General features: G+C 45.1%; 1 protein-coding gene and 1 long non-coding RNA gene across 8 annotated transcripts in view; one reads left to right on the top strand and one right to left on the bottom strand.

Moving 5' to 3' along the window:
* Positions 1–1,982, bottom strand: part of SMAD4 (SMAD family member 4) — a 55,314-nt gene extending 53,332 nt beyond the window's left edge. For 3 of the 6 annotated variants that reach the window (XR_008540632.2, XR_001711357.4, XM_001155601.8), the window contains exon 1: positions 933–1,344. The gene's annotated coding sequence lies outside the window, so the exon portion shown is untranslated. Of the gene's footprint in view, positions 1–119; positions 801–932; positions 1,345–1,830 lie in introns of those variants that run through there. The other 3 variants (XR_010151939.1, XM_054671788.2, XM_063795713.1) reach the window with 3 other exon arrangements.
* The window catches only part of LOC107969495 (uncharacterized), a 58,117-nt gene continuing 43,039 nt past the window's right edge, over positions 1,434–16,511 (top strand). The window contains exons 1-3 of one of the 2 annotated variants that reach the window (XR_010151940.1): positions 1,434–1,657; positions 11,635–11,756; positions 11,973–12,451. This is a non-coding gene — a long non-coding RNA (uncharacterized LOC107969495). Of the gene's footprint in view, positions 1,658–11,634; positions 11,757–11,972; positions 12,452–16,511 lie in introns of those variants that run through there. The other variant, XR_008540634.2, reaches the window with a different exon arrangement.

The following is a 16,511-nucleotide window of genomic DNA, read 5'->3' as shown; positions in this document are numbered from 1 at the left end:
GTTGTGTTTATTATTCCTAAATAACTGGCAATTCCACCTTAAACTACGGTGCAAAAACTAAATGCATTAAGAAACTAATTTGGAAATAAATGTGTTTTTTTAAATAAAAACAAACGTACTTAGGTTTTTGAAGGGAAACAGCTATCAATCTTCAACAGGGCTTTTTAAAGCCTCTGCACCAGCAAATAAACCTTTCAGGTTAACTGAACACACTTGTGTCTTTGAAAATCTAGTTTGAGAAATCCTAACAGCAGTTTGGGACAAGTGATGGAGCCACCGCCCTCCACCCTACACCAATTTCACTGTCAGTACATGCAGTGCTAACAGTAAGATCAGCTGTGTCTTTTATTAGGAAGCATGTTTTATTGGGGGCAAGGAGGGATTCAGTTAGGTGCTAAGCATGTGTCCTGCATACCACTGTCACTCTCAGTACTCAAAAAGTAAACATATCAAAGCCAGAAGCGTAAACTGGCATGACAAGACTAGGAAGAGAAAGTAGGGGACAAAGACAAAACAGAAATTGGCTGGAGAAAATAAATTTAGACAAACAATTTACAACTTTCACTTAGACCCTAAGGCAACACATTCCAGCCGACCCAACGCGCTCAGCCGGGGCGACCGTGAAACTACTGAGAACAACAAAGAGGAGCGGCGGCCGCGGCAGGAGTCCCGTCCGAGTTTAACTTGATTCTCCCACGAGCTGCAAGCGGAGCTGGGGGCCGGAGGGACGCGAGGCACCGCCGCCCGGCATTCAACCGGCCCGCCCGGCCCGGCTCGTAAGGCGGCCGCGGTCGCCCTCCCAGAGGATTCCGCGCGCTCCCCGCCGCCGCCGCCGCCGCCGCCGTCGTCGGGAGCCCGCCCCGGGGCGGGGAAGCCGCGGGCGGGGTGCGCGGGCCCGGCCGGGGGAAGGGGAGGGGACATGGCGCGGTTACCTGGGCTCTGGCGGTGGCGAGGGGAGTCCGCTCTCCCGCCGCTGCTGGTCCGCGGACGCACCGGGCCCGTAGCTTTCCCCGGCGGCCCGGAGAGCTCCTCGGCCCCCGCCCCGAGGCGTCTCGGCCAGGCCGCCCCTCCTCAGCGCCGCGCCGCTGCCCGCGCGGGCCGGACCGCCTCGAGCTCCCGGGCCGCCCTGCGGCGGGGGGCCTCTCTCGCTGGGCGCCTGGCTCCCCTCACCCGCTCCCACCCCCTGGGCGGCCGCGGAGCCTAGGGGAGAGCAGGAAGGGCCTCCCGAGGAGAGCGGGAGGGCGCGAACGCAGGCTCCGCCACCCAAACCGCTCCGTTACCGCAGCGGCGACGACGACCAGGGCCGTGTTGTTGCTGCCAACTTGTCGAGAGGCCACTGAGCATGCGCGCGCGGGGACCACATCCGGGTAATTTCAGGGTTTGGCCCTTTTCCCCCGCAGCTTTCCTTTCTCCCGGCTGCCCCCGCCTCCCGCCCCGAGTGACGGGGAGGGTCGCTCTGCGCAGGCGCCTACAGGGCAGCGCCAGCCGGCGGGCGGCTCTGAATCTGGACCTGGGCCTGGGCCTGGGCCTGGGCCTGGGCCTCAGCGCGGGCGGAGGCGAAGGCCTGTTTGAGGGAGTGGTCGCCAGGGAAATTGGCATCTGGTTGCAAAAAAGTACCCAAGGAGCGCGGGAGAGCTCGGCGTAGAGTGGGCGTCCAGTAAGTGTTTATAAATAGCTATTAGCCCGGCCTTTGTTGTTTTTTTGTTTTGTTCTGTGTTGAGGACCTGCGTAGGCACAAAAATTGGCCTTCAACAGCCAGTCGACAGCTCTGGGGAGAAGGTGGCTAGGTTGTAGGAGTTCACTTCGGGAAGAAACAGACGCTGGCGGCACCTTCCTTCTCTTTCTGGCAGCCCCGAATCACGAGCCCCAGAGGTGTTTACACTCGAGAGACGCACAGGACAGTCAAGGAATCACATATTGAAGAGCCTTGCCAGGCGTTGCAAGTGTGAGTGGATTTTGTTGGAAGAGATGTAGGCGCACTCTCGGAGCTGGAGGGGAACTTCGAATCCTACGACACACCTGTTAACTAGGTTACCTGTTTGTTTGGTGGGGGAAGGCATAGGCTCTGCTTTTGACTTTATGCCTCTTTTATTTCACATTTTTTACAAGACGCATGCATTTCTTTTTCATTTAAAACGCATTAATGATTTATTTTCACCAACCAGGAACTACTTGGGAACTACTTTTAGTCCCTCCAAAACCAATGATTAGCCAGTTCTAAAGTCATTTCTTAGGTCACGTCGCCCAGAAAATCTCTACACCCACCGTACGCCTTCACCACTCATACTCAGTGCTTCATTCTATCCTCCACATCACCGCCTGGGCCATTCCCTCTTTTACCAGAAAGCCCCTAAAGCTCCAAACTGGTGTTCTCTTACCCCTGGGGTTTATGGAGACCAGTTTTAAGGGAATTCATTTCCACATCTTCCATTGCTATATATTCTATTTTCTAAAATTGCCCAGCTTGAGAAAGGAGCTGAGGACACAGCATCCCCTTTCAAAACTGTCCTCCCACCTTACAAAAGAAAGTCAAAATTCTCACCCACTACTAAGGTGCATGGGATCAATGCAGAACCTCCCCAGCAATCCAAAAGGGACAATTCAAAAATCGGTATCTATGCTGAGAAAGTAAATGACCTTAGTGAATGGATATTAAATTATTTTTCAAGTCAGATAGTTTTCAAATCTTTTCTGTCAACAAAACTGAAGGAAGATCTGTCAGCTGATAGATTACAAAACATGATTTGGTAACAGATCAATATGTGAATCTTAGGTAATATACCTCAGAAGAAGTTTTTAAGAAATTGAGACATTGTTATAACTAAACTTCTTCTGTTCCGTCTGTATTAGTTACCTATTGCTGTATAACAATCTCACCACAAATATAGAAGCTTAAAACAACAAACATTTATGATCTTACAGATTCTCTGAGTCAGGATTCCAGGCATGGCTTAGCTGGGTCCTCTACAAAGTGAGGCTGGAACAAAGGATCTGCTTCCAAGTTCATGTGGTTGTTGGCACCATTCAGTTCCTTGCAGGCTACAGGACTGAGGGCCTTAGTCCCTTGCAGGCTGTTGGCTGGAGACCCCCTCTGTTCCTTGCCATGTGGTGCTCTCCATAGGGAAGCTAACAATATGGCAGCTTGCCTCTTCGAAGCCAGCAACGGGAAGAGTCTCAGCAAGACACTGGTTTCAATCTTATGTAACATCATCACATACACAGTATCACTCATACTCTGTCACCTTTGCCATACATTGCTGGCCAGAAGCAAATCACAGGCGCCACCTACACTGAAGGGGAAGGAAACACACAAAAGCTTGAACACCAGGAGGTGGGAATCATATGGGGCCTCTTTAGAGTCTACCACACCATCTATTTATTTATGCAAATAATATTCCCTGTAAGCTCAACCTCTTCTCAGAATTTCCCTTCAGGTTCCCTTCACCTTTTTACTTAAGGAAACCCAACTTTGCCCTGGGACACTGCTCCTCCTTCCACCTCTCAAGTAGTGGCAACTGTGTTTTCTTTCTTTTTTTTTTTTTTTTTCATTTTTAAAATAGATCAGTTTTATTCTGCCAGTTCCATAAAAACAATGTAAACGCAAGCGTTCTGTACATCTTGCTGGTGAATTCACATAACGTTTAGTTCCCTGATCCTTGACCTCCTCGTCTTCTCCAGTTATTTTCTGTTTGGACTACTGGCCACAGGAGTGGAGTGGGATTGGGGCTTAGGAGAGACCAATGTGGCCTTTTGGTATGACTTGTTTTATTGCTTGCCCTCTCAGCACACTCCTGTTACTCCTAACACAAAGGTTGAGATTTAAGCCCTTAAACCTGTAGGTTTCACCGTCAGCTTTTTCTTTTTTTTCTTTTTTTTTGGCATAGGCATTACTAAGGACGTGAATGAGAGACTGGTATAGAAAGTGGTGAGGAGCCGAAGCCAACAAATTGCTTTAAACACAAGATGAAAATGCTCTGTTCTGTCCTCACGAAGAATCACCTAATACTGGTGTGAGGCATCTCACTTAGCTGTAGAAAAGTCCTTGGAATTAGATCTCAGATAGTTCCAGCTTTAAGACAGTAAAACCTTTTGGCAATGGGCTAATTGCCTTAAAGGAAAGAAGAGTTCTTACTTGAAAGACCTTGCAGGGGGAGAAATTGTCCTACAAAGATTCTTGGAAATGTTAGTGGAGATAACTGACATGGGTAGCTGTGGGACAACCAGGAACTGTCAACAGCCCGATCTCAGCAAAACCAGGACAGCCAGTTAATAGTTCTTCAGTTCTCTGATGGTCACAAATGTAATTTTATTTTATTTAGCCTTGTGGAGGTTCTGCAACAAATGTAATTTTAAAGGAATTGGGAGCCAGAAAGATAAATGCAACTTCTTCAACTATGTGACAGGGCAGACTGGTTAATCTGGGTTCCCAGAGTGTGGAGCAAGTGCCCTGCATCAGAGAACAGCCCAGGGGGAACTTGCATGATGCCGAACCCCACAGGACAGAATTACTTCCGGCAACTGTGTTTTCAACCTTCAGCTTCTTAGTGCCTGTAGGTGAGATAGGTTTCCTTCTTGCTTCTCAACATTGCTTCCAGGTCATCCCCCTCCTCCTCTAAACCGGCAGCTTTAAATCTTGCTGTCCGATACCTCTATCGCTGACCTCACCCCGCTTCATCTCTGCACAATTTGCTCCTGACAATCACTCCAATGCCACTTCTGTCCTAGTGCTAGGTGGTTATAAGATCTTCCCAGTACCCTGGCCTCTCAGTTCCTTTTCTTCTTCTCAAGGATCTTCTTTCATTGCTTCAATTTTATGATCTTACAGTTTCTCTGGGTCAGGAGTCCAGGCGTTGCTTAGCTGGGTCCTCTACAAAGTGAGGCTGGGATAGCGGATCTGCTTCCAAGCTCATGTGGTTGTTGGCAGCATTCAGTTCCTTGCAGGCCTCAGGACTGATAGCCTCAGTCCTTCCTGGCTGTTGGCTGGAGACTCCCACTGTTCACCATTAACCTCAGGTAGACCCTTAGTGCTGTTCAGCAATTCTCTTATACTTCCCTGATCCACTCTTCTGGATTTTATACCTTCTCTGTCCTCTAACTTACACATCCTCCCCTTGATCATTCTAGATTTTGTACCTTCTCTAACTTCAAAGTTGCACATATCCTAACTCAGCCACTTCCTCCCATGGTCATAATCACCGTAGCCTTATCAAACTCTGCAACTTCTTCATTATCTCAGTTTCAAACATCTCACACCCTGATCACCACCTCAGTTTTCCAGATCACTCCCTATAGTACTCTAACTGCAACAATTCTTGAACCCTCATATCTGCTGTCACCCAGCCTCAACCCCCAGCCAATCACAATCACTCTTACACATGCCCTCAGCCCCCTTGCCTTTTTTTCCCTTTGTTGTGCTTGCTTGGCAAAGCCACAACCCTGATTCAAGCTGGCACCCATGCATCTGAATGTGGCGAGAGAAGAACACAATCACACTGACTACTTTCACTTTAATTTCATCACCATGAACCTCAGATAGACCCTTAATGCTGTCCAGCAATTCTACTTCCCGCCTCCATTCTTCTGGATTTTGTACCTTCTCTGTCCTCTAAGTTGCACGTCCTCCCCTCGATCATTCTCAATTAATAGCCTTGTTTGAGAAAATTGAAGCAATGAGAGAAAAAATTCCACAGAATCTCAGCATCACCCACACCCACATACCAGCCTCTACTTTGCCTTCCCCACCCTCACATGGTTGAATTGCCGTGCTCCTAGCTAAAGAAGCATTGTCACCAAGACATAGATTCCAGTCCTATCTTGCCTAATCAAGATCCTCACTGTCACTCCAGCAATTATCTGCCTATTCTGTATTATCAGTATTTCTCTACTGGGTCATTCTGATAAGCTTACAAGCAGCTATGATTTTTCCAATCCTACAGATTCTTCTCTTTGACCTATTTCTACTGTCAGCTATCACCTATTTCTCTACTCCCTTTACAACAAAACTTCTAAAAGAGTTTTCTATACTTTGTCTGCAGTTCTTCTCCCATTCTGCAACAGCAGAATACATCCCATACAATACCATTTATACAAAGTTCAAAAACATGTCAAGCATGATACGTATGTGAAGACTCCATACATATGTAGTAGAATCATTACATGCGAGGTACACGTGTGGCGTATTTTAGGTCATCAGCTGAGTGTTAGGTTTCCCATCCTCTCTTAAACTCCATTCATGCTTTCATCCTTACTACCGTATCAAAACCACTCTTGTGAAGGCCAACAAGGAACTTCACATTGGCTAAACCCAATGATCTAGTCTCGGTTCTCATCTTATCTGTAACAGCTGACACAGCTCATCACTTGATTCTCTTTTTTTAACCACATCCTCTTGGTTTTCCTCCTTCATTCGTGGTTCCTCCTTCCCTGTCTTCTTTGCTGGGTTCCATCTCTTCTCTCAGACCCCTTAACTGGGGCTTATTCCCTGAACTCTTTATTTTTTTGAGACAGAGTCTCTCTCTGTCACCCAGGCTGGAGTGCAGTGGCATGATCTCGGCTCACTGCAACCTCTGCCTCCCAGATTCAAGCAATTCTCCCTGCCTCAGCCTCCCAGGTAGCTGGGATTACAGGCGCCCGCCACCACACCCGGCTAGTTTTTGTATTTTTCCGTACACAGGGTTTCGCCTTGCTGGCCAGGCTGGTCTTGAACTCCTGACCTCAAGTGATCTGCCTGCGTCAGCCTCCCAAAGGGCTGGGATTACAGGCATGAGCCACTGCACCTGGTCCCTTGAACTCTTTTTAATCTATACTCATTTCCGCGATCTCATCCAGTCTCCTGACTTTCAGTACCATCTAAGATATATAATATCATCATATATGATGACAACTCTTAAATTTATATCTCCAGCTCGGATCTCTTACCTGAACTCCAGATTCTGATATCCTCAAACATGTCACAAACTGAGCAATATTCTCCCTCAAACCTGTTGAACCCACTAGCTTTCCAATCTCATTTGATAACTCTATTGTTCAAGTTGTTCAGACCAAAAACCCTGAGCAGTTTCACTTTAATTTCATCACCATGAACCTCAAGTAAATCCTTAGTGCTGTCCAGCAATTCTGGATTCCCCTCGTTTTCTCACACCCATGTCTAATCCACAGAGCATCCCTAACCACCTCCACTGCTGCTCCCTGGTCTGAGCCACCATCATCTCATCTTTGGATTCATCTTCTAAAAGCTCTCCCTGTTCTCATGCTTGCCTCTTCCCAACATAATAGCTAGAGAGATCCTTTTAAAATAGAAGTCAGGGCCGGGCACAGTGGCTCACGCCTATAATCCCAGCACTTTGGGAGGCCAAGGCGGGCAGATCACGAGGTCAGGAGATTGAGACCATCCTGGCTAACCCGGTGAAACCCCGTCTCTACTAAAAATTACAAAAAAAATTAGCCGGGCATGGTGGCGGGCGCCTGTAGTCCCAGCTACTCGGGAGGCTGAGGCAGGAAAATGGCGTGAACCCAGGAGGCGGAGCTTACAGTGAGTGGAGATCGCGCCACTGCACTCCAGCCTGGGTGACAGAGCAAGACTCCGTCTCAAAAAAAAAAAAAAAAAAAAATTCAGACATCTTCACTCTGCTTAAATCCCTGCATTAAATGATCCTCATTTCATTTAGAGTAAAAATCTACATCCTTACAATAGTCTAAAGGGTTCTATAAGATCAGCATCACCACTCCACCCTGAGCATTACTTCTCTAATCTCATCTCCTATCAGTCATTCTCCAATATGTCCTAACGTTCCCGACCTCGTTTCTTGTCCCTAGAAGATGCCAGCCATGCTCCCAAGTTAGGGCCTCTGCACTGGCTGTGCCCTCTGCCTTGTACATGTTTCCCCCAGATATCTGCATTGCCAACTCTCTCACCTCCTTTGGTCAAAAGTTACCTCATTGAAGCCTATCTTGACCTTTTAAAAATCACAGCCCATTCTTAACTCTCACAGTACACCCAAAGCCCCTTTACCCTGCTTTCTGTTTTACTATAGCACTTCTGACATACTATATGATTTACTTATGTGTTGTGTTTATTGTTTATTGCCTATTACCCCCCGCTAGAATGTAAGCTCCATGAGGGCAAGGATTTATCTGTAGTGTTTACCAGTGTATCCCAAGTGCCTAGAGTAGCTATTGACACGTAGGAGGTGCTCAATAAATATTTGTTGAATGAATGAACAAGGTGTTTGTGCTTCTATCCATAGAAGTGAAAACTAGGATTAGGTTTGACCCAATTCTATTTCATTCAGCAAAAATATCCTTTAATTTTAATAGATACCAAAATATGTAATATTTTATGTTGTTTAGATCAATTAGATATTAAAATTATACAATCAAAATGAGCTTTTTAAGCTTATCAGACTCAGTCAAGAATTTTTTTTAAAAATTTTTTTTGTAGGGAAATATGATAGGTTGATCAATAAAAGACTCTCCAGCTTAAAATATTATATTAAAATATTGAGGGGTAAGTGGAATGGAAATACAAGATAAGAAAAAAAAAGAGTGATGTAAAATTTATTTTAAAGAAAAGCTTGTTCATGTATTTTTTAAATGGTTGATAGATGCATTATGATCTTTAAATTTCCTTGGATACGTTTAAAGAATGATGTAACAATCTTATTTTAAAATGCCAATACTTACGCCAGAAATAACAAACCTTACTATTATTTAAACTTGTGATGAAACATTTTAGATATGACCTTTAAAAGTACAAGAAGAAACAGTTTTAGCCAGGCGTGATGGCTCATGCCTGTAATCCCAGCCACTCAGGAGGCTGAGGTGAGAGGATTGCTTGAGCCCAGGAGTTTGAGGCTGCAGTGGGCCGTGATCATGCCACTGCACTCTAGCCTAAGTGACAGAATGAGACCCTATCTCTTATTTTAAAAAAAAGGACGGAAGGAAGGAGAGAGAAAGAAAGAAAAAGGAAAGAAAGGAAGGAAGGAAGAAAAAAACACAGTTTTTCACATTTCTTTTAGGAGAAAAGCAAGCAAGAAATCTTGAAGACCATAGTTCCAAAGCACTCAAAGGGAGCCAAGCTACTGCCAGTTCCACATAGATCTCTGATAGGCGCAGGCAAAGACTTGAAAGGTTTATTTTCCTTTTGTTTTATTTAATGGTTTTACCTCCTATGAATAGGAGCTTTCTAAGGGTGAGGAGAATATAGAAGTTTAATCTTTTCATCCTAGGGATGGAGACAGAGTGCTCTTCCCTCAAGCAAAGGACCTCCTGGCACAAGTTAGCATCATGATATTTTAGTGTCAACCCAATGTTTTGGGTTTGGTTTGGTTTTGTTTTTTAGAGATGGGGTCTTTCTGTGTTGCCTTGGCTGGACTCAGACTCCTGCGTTCAAGTGATCCTCCTGCCTCAGCCTTCTGAGTAGCTGGGGACTACAGACATGCACCACTGCACCCAGTTTAATCCAGTGATTTTTAAAATAATTCCAGTTGCTCCTGAAAATTACTTGACATCAATTAACCTAAATATTACAAGTGATTCCCACATGCCTAAAAGCAATAAAATAAACTCTGTCATCTCTTTGGCTTAAAGTATACAGCCATAGAAATGTATTACCTATTCAAAATATTAGATTGAAACTGGATTCAAACTTGAGATTCAAAATGACTGGAATCCAGGCTGTGTCTGGAATATTCTTGTTCCTGTCCTTTAGGACTCAGTGGTCCTCTAGGAATGGTGCCCTGCTGTGTCAGAGTTGGCTGCCCTTTCTTTCTGCTCCCAGACTAGGCTGTGAGTTCCCTGAAGATAGAGGTTCTCCTTCCCTCACATTCTCTGAGTGCCCAACACTGGGCTTGCCCATGGCAAGTGTCAGAGAAGCGAGAGATGAGGCTGGGAAGATGGATCTGGGGCCAGACAACGAAGGTAGCTGTGCTGATGAATTGAACTCCATTCAGGACCAGATATGTTTGGGTTTTTTTCTTCTTTTTTTAAAATCTTATTGAGGTATAATTTACATATTATAAACTCGACGCAGTGGACAATTTGATGCATTTGGGCAAATATATGCAATGTGTAACCACCACTACCAATCAAGTATTAGAACACCTCTATCCCTCCAAAAAGTTCCCTTATGCCCCTTTGCAGTCAGTGCCACCTCCCAACCATATGTTCCTGTCCCCAGGCAACCACTGCCATGCTGTCTGTTCCTAAGGCGTTTTTTCTAGAATTTCACATAAATGGAATATTTCCATGTGCAGTCTTTTGTATTTGGGTTCTTTCACTCAGTATGTTGTTTTTGAGATCCAGAATGTTACTGTGTATCAGTAGTTAGTTCCTTTTTATTGCTTAGTAGTATTTCATTTTATGTATATGCAAAGCCACAGAAACAGAGGTAGATTAACAGATCGGTGGTTGTCAGGGGAATTGGGAGGTATAGGGTTTCTTCATGAGGTGATGGAAATGTTGTGGAATCGGATAGTGCTGAGAGTTGTACAACATTGTAAATATACTAAGAGACACTGAATGTACACTTTGAAATGGTTAAAATGGTGAACTGTAGGAAAATTTTATGTTTAAAAAGCTAGATTTTAGCAAGCACCACAAGCATGTTACTAAGCGAATAATCTTTGCAGTCTCACTGACTTGATTCAAGTCCCCATGTCACTCCTTACTAGCTATGAGACCTTGGACAAATGATTCTAAGTCTCAGATTCTTCTTCTGTGAAGTAGGGGTAAAAATACAGCCCATCTCACAGAGCTGCAGTAAAAACGAAATGAGACAATGCACTTGAAGCACTTGGCATGGCGCTGACAAGTGCCCGATCAGTGGCAGCTTCTTGTTTAATCCACCTGCGCCTGCCATGTGTCAAGCCCATTACGTGTCTTCATCTATTTGATTCAACATGAAGGAGGGACTATTCCCAATTTACAAGTGATGAAACTGAACCGTTAAGAGATTAAAAAGTTACTTGTCCCCATATTGAGGGACATTCTGTAACATAACTAGTCTATAATTTTCAAAAATGTCAATATCATAAAAGACAAAGCCTGAAAAACTGTTCCAGATTAAAGGAGACTAAATACACAGGACAAGTAAATGTCATACATGATCCTGAATTGAATCTGGGGAAAATTTTTGCTACGAAGGACCTTATTGGGACAATAGACATGATTGGAAAATAGCTTATAGATTAGACTATAGGTATATAATAGATTATAGATTAGATATAATAGACTATAGATTAGATAATAGTAAGGTTTCCTGATTTTGATAACTGTAGCATGCAGGCCAGAACTAGGGCGAGACAACAGAGGCTCCTAGGGTACAAAGTTGAAGGAAGCCCTCTTGAAGGGCCACTCACGCTCAGGCCTTGTTAGCCTCCATCTAGTTCTAGCCCTGGTGTTGTCGTTATGTAGGAAAATGTCCTTGTTTTCAGAGCTACACACTGAAGTATTGAGGGTAAAGACATGCCAGTATATGCAATTAACTCTCCAAGAATTCAGGAATAATCATCATACACAGGTAGAGAGAAAAAAATGATAAAGTATACACTGCAAAATGTTAATAGTTGGTGAGTCTAGGTAAAGTATTTACAGAAGTTCTTTGTACTATTCTTTTTTTTTTTTTTTTTTTTTGAGATGGAGTCTCGGTCTATCACCCAGGCTGGAGTGCAGTGGCACGATCTCGGCTCACCACAACCTCCGCCTCCCAGGTTCAAGCCATTGTCCTGCCTCAGTCTCCCAAGTAGCTGGGATTACAGGTGTGTGCCACCACGCCCAGCTAATTTTTTTATTTTGAGTAGAGACAGGGTTTCATCATGTTGGCCAGGCTGGTCTTGAACTCCTGACCTCGTGATCCACCCATCTCGGCCTCCCAAAGTGTTGGGATTACAGGCATGAGCCACCATGCCCGGCCCTTTGTACTATTCTTGCGACTTTTCTGTGAGTTTGATTTTTTTTTTTTTTTTAAATTTTAGGTCACTTGTCCCTGTGATGAGGTTCACAGCAGAGCTGGAATTTGAACTCTCTGCCCACAGAGTGTGGCGTGGCGCTATCTGCAACCCAAATAGCTCTACCCTGAAGCCAGGGCCTGGGAGGGCCTGCTGATCAGATGCTTCAGAGCAGCATTTCTCCTACTTTAACATGCACACAGATCACTTGGGGAGCATGTTAAAAAGTAAATCCTGATTCCTTGGATTTGAGGGTGGGCTGGAGACTCTTCATTTCTAATAAGCTCTCAAGTGAGGCCAATACCGCTGGTTCCAGAGGCAAAGCCCTAGAATCCAGGGTCTAGAACTGTGTAGGACCTAAATCTAAGATGTACTGGGGAGGGGAATGATGGAACACTAAATTATTTAGGAGACAGTTCACAGTCATGATTCTACCCACCTAAAATGCTTTGTGATGAAAGTTAAATTTTCGGACATCATTTCCGTTGAATAAACATGTAGAGTGAGTCTACTGGTTGCCATATCTTAGAATGCAGAATTGAATGGCAATGGATATGAACTGAAACACAGTTTATCCAGTCTTTCCCTTCCCCCAGTAGACGCCAGATCAGACTTACATCTAGACAGATTTTAGTCCCTCAGGTGAACTTGGCATCTAACGGTTTTCCTCAGTGTCACAGGTACAAGAGAGAACATCACAAGCAGGGAGTGCTGGAAATGACAAGTTCATCCAAAACAAACCTGACACGCACGGTGGCTCACGCCTGTAATCTCAGTACTTTGGGAGGCTGAGGCAAACCATTTGAGGTCAAGAGTTTGAGACTGGCCTGGCCAACATGGCAAAACCTCGTCTCTGCCAAAATACAAAAATTAGCCAGGCATGGTGGTATGTGCCTGTAATCCCAGCTACTCAGAAGGCGGAGGCAGGAGAAGCGCTCGACCCAGGGAGGTGGAGGTTGCACTGAGCTGAGATTGCACCATTGCACTCCAGCCTGGGCTACAGTGCTATGGTGTCATTTCAGTGACAAAAGTTAATGAATATCTGTGTTACTTTCAACTCTGAGGAGGAAAACAATCTACCTAAACACCACCAAATTATTTCCATATTCTTTAAGCATTTTTCTTATTTATTTATTTATTTATTTATTTATTTATTTATTTATTTTTTGAGAGGGAGTCTCACTCTGTCACTCAGGCTGGAGTGCAATGACATGGTCTCGGCTCATTGCAACCTCCGCCTCCCAAGTTCAAGCAATTCTCCTCCCTCAGCCTCTTGAGTACTTGGGATTACAGGTGCTCACCACCACACCTGGCTAATTTTTGTATTTTTTAGCAGAGATGGGGTTTCACCATGTTGGCCAGGCTGGTCTTGTACTCCTGACCTCAGGTGATCCGCCCACCTCGGCCTCCCAAAGTGCTGGGATTACAGGCATGAGCCACCGTGCCCGGCCTCTTTAAGCATTTTTCTTGGGAGACAACCTTGAGGAAAAATAATTTTAGCTTAGACCAGAATCACAGTTACTATTTTTTTTAAACTTTTAAGAATAATCAAGAGTTACCTTTTTGAGGTAAGAATTAGGCCCAGCAGATGGGTATTGAAGAGAGAAGGAGACTGTGAGCGCTTGGGTGAGCACAGACCTCATGTCTGCTCCTCAGGACAAACTGTGTGTAAGGGGCAGAGAAGGGAGGGGATTCCAAGACCCAGCCCCTCCTCCAAGGAAAGATGGAAAATCCATCACTGCTCTGAGGCTCCCAGAACACTCGCCCCTCTAATGTCTGCTGTCCCTTTCTCCCAGAGCTGCTGCTGCCTCTCTGCTTTTCCTTCCTCCCCTTTCCTTTCCCTAGCCGACTTTTGCTTCCCTGGCACTTCTGACATGCTTCTCCCAGCTGCTGCCCTTGAACTGCGGCCCTCTTCCTTCCCTCTGTGCTGTACCACCCAGGGGAGCCGGCTCCCAGGATGAGCTGCAGCACAGTGCTTTCTCAGGTTGAGGGAGCCTCCTCCAGGACTCAGGTACCAAGGCATCTACATCTTTAATCAGGAAGGAAATAGCACCACATAACCCTGGGCATAGGTGTTTCCCTCCCTCCTCCTTTTCAGGGAGGCTGGTTCCCAGGTCACCTCCTACCTGGTTCAACAATAACATCCCCCATCTTTAAGAAAAATGCTGTGGTTCAAAAGCCCCTCTGGGCCCAGCTGCCTTCCCCAGTACACAGATCATCTCCATTGCCAGGGAGCTGCAAAGTGGCTCTGCACTTTGCCAGAGGCTACACTGGTTAGTTAGAATGCGGGTCCTGACTGCAGGCCTAACCACAGTCCACAAAAGCTCCCCAGAGAGTGTTCTTTGTTGGTAGGTTTGAAACAAAGGCCCAGGAATGCGGCTTACACAGTCCTGACCCTACAGCTGGCCCTCCATCCTCACTGCTCTCCCAGGAGAAGATGGGAACTGGCTTCTTCAGCCAAGGACAAAGCCACGGTGGACAATCGCAGACCCAGGCCCAAGGTTTGCCCTGTCTCCTGCCTCCATCTTTACAAATCTCATGCATGAGGCCAACTCCCCTCCTACTGATGACTCCATCTCCTCCGTTGATCTCATCCAAACAACCTCAAGCCACTCCACTGGCACTTGATTTTGTAGTCTTGTGTGTATACATTCCACTTCATTATGAGACGGTAGATAGAGGCTAAGACAATGGATGAGGTTTGAAGTCAAATGGACAAGCATTCAAATCCTGGCTCTATCTCTGTGCCCTCCTGGCAAGTTACTGAACCTGTCTCACCTTCAGTTGCTTCGGCTATAAAAGTAGGTATAACACTTGTTCAAATTTTTCTTTTCCTAAGATTTAAATGAAAATTCTCATCCAACAAAAATTTATTGAATTTCTACTCTTTGCCAGGCACTGCTCTAGATGGAGATACAGTGTGAGACAAATTTCCTGGTCCTTAAAGAACTTATTAAATACATTCTTTTTTTTTTTTTTTTTTGAGACAAAGTTTTGCTCTGTCACAAGGGTGGACTGCAGTGGCGCGATCTCAGCTCACTGCAACCTCTGACTCCCTGGTTCAAGCGATTCTCCTGCTTCAGCCTCCCAAGTAGCTGGGATTACAGGCACGTGCCACAACGCCCAGCTAATTTTTGTATTTTTAGTAGAGACGGGGTTTCACCATGTTGGCCAGGATGGTCTCAATCTCCTGACCTCATGATCCACCCACCTTGGCCTCCCAAAGTGCTGGGATTACAGGCGTGAGCCACTGTGCCCGAACTTATTAAATACATTCTTTATAAAGACACATACATGCATATGTTTGTTGCTGCATTATTTACAATAGCAAAGACATGGAATCAACCTAAATGCCCATCAGTAATAGACTGGATAAAGCAAATGTGGTATATATACACCATGGAATTCTATGCTGTCGTAAGAATGAACAAGATAATGTCCTTTGCAGGGACGTGGATGGAACTGGAGGCCATTATCCTTAGCAAACAGATGCAGGAACAGAAAATTAAATACTGCATGTTCTCACTTATAAGTGGGAGATAAATGATGAGAACACATGGATACATGGAACCACACGCACTGGGGCCTGTCAGATGAGATGGGATGAGAGGAGGGAGAGGATCAGGAAGAATAGCTAATGGATGCTGGGCTTAATACCTGGGCGACGGGATGATCTGTGCAGCAAATCACCATGGCACATGTTTACCTATGTAACAAACCTCCACATGCTGCGCGTGTACCCAGGAACTTAAAAGTTAGAAATGAAAAAAAAACAAACTTACATTCTAGTGGGTGATACATATGATGAACATGTGGCCAAACAATATAATATTAAAGTGATAATTGCAATTTTATTTAAAAAAAAAAAGACCATAGAGAATGATTAGATTGGGGGAGGAGGTGGAGTACTATTTTAGGGCAATCAGGAGAGGTTCTCTGAGAGGGTGACATTTGAGTAGGGACCTGAATGATGGAGAGAGCTATGCAAAAATCTGGAGAGAGCTGATGTTAAGATCCTGAAGCAGAAGTAAGCTCAGTGTATTCACATGACAGAAGTAAGGTCAACACAGTTAGGGCAGGATAAGAGAGGAGTGAAGTAGGAGGTGAGATGGGAGAGAAAATACATGTGGAAGAGGCTCCATAAATATTCTTTTTTTTTTTTTTTTTTTTGTGAGACAGAGTCTCGCTCTATCACCCAGGCTGGAGTACAGTGGCATGATCTTGGCTTATTGCAGCCTCTGCCTCCTGGGTTCAAGTGAGCACATCCAGCTAATTTTTTGTATTTTTAGTAGAGATGGGGTTTTGCCATGTTGTCCAGGCTGGTCTCAAACTCCTGACCTCAAGTGATCCATCTGCCTCAGCCTCCCACAGTGCTGGGATTACAGGTGTGAGCCACCACACCTGGCCCGGAAAAAACTGGAAACAATCCAAATGTCCATTCATAGGTGAATGGATGAACAGATTTTGGTAAATTCATTCAGTGGATGTTTTAGTCCATTCTGCGTTGCTATAGCGGAATACCTGAGACTGGGCACTTTATAAACAATAGAAATTTATTTGGTTCAC

The sequence above is a fragment of the Pan troglodytes genome, chromosome 17, assembly GCF_028858775.2.
Source record: "Pan troglodytes isolate AG18354 chromosome 17, NHGRI_mPanTro3-v2.0_pri, whole genome shotgun sequence".
Classification (NCBI taxonomy): domain Eukaryota; kingdom Metazoa; phylum Chordata; class Mammalia; order Primates; family Hominidae; genus Pan; species Pan troglodytes.
Note: the sequence above shows the minus strand (reverse complement) of the source record. Positions and strands in the feature narration are given on the sequence as shown.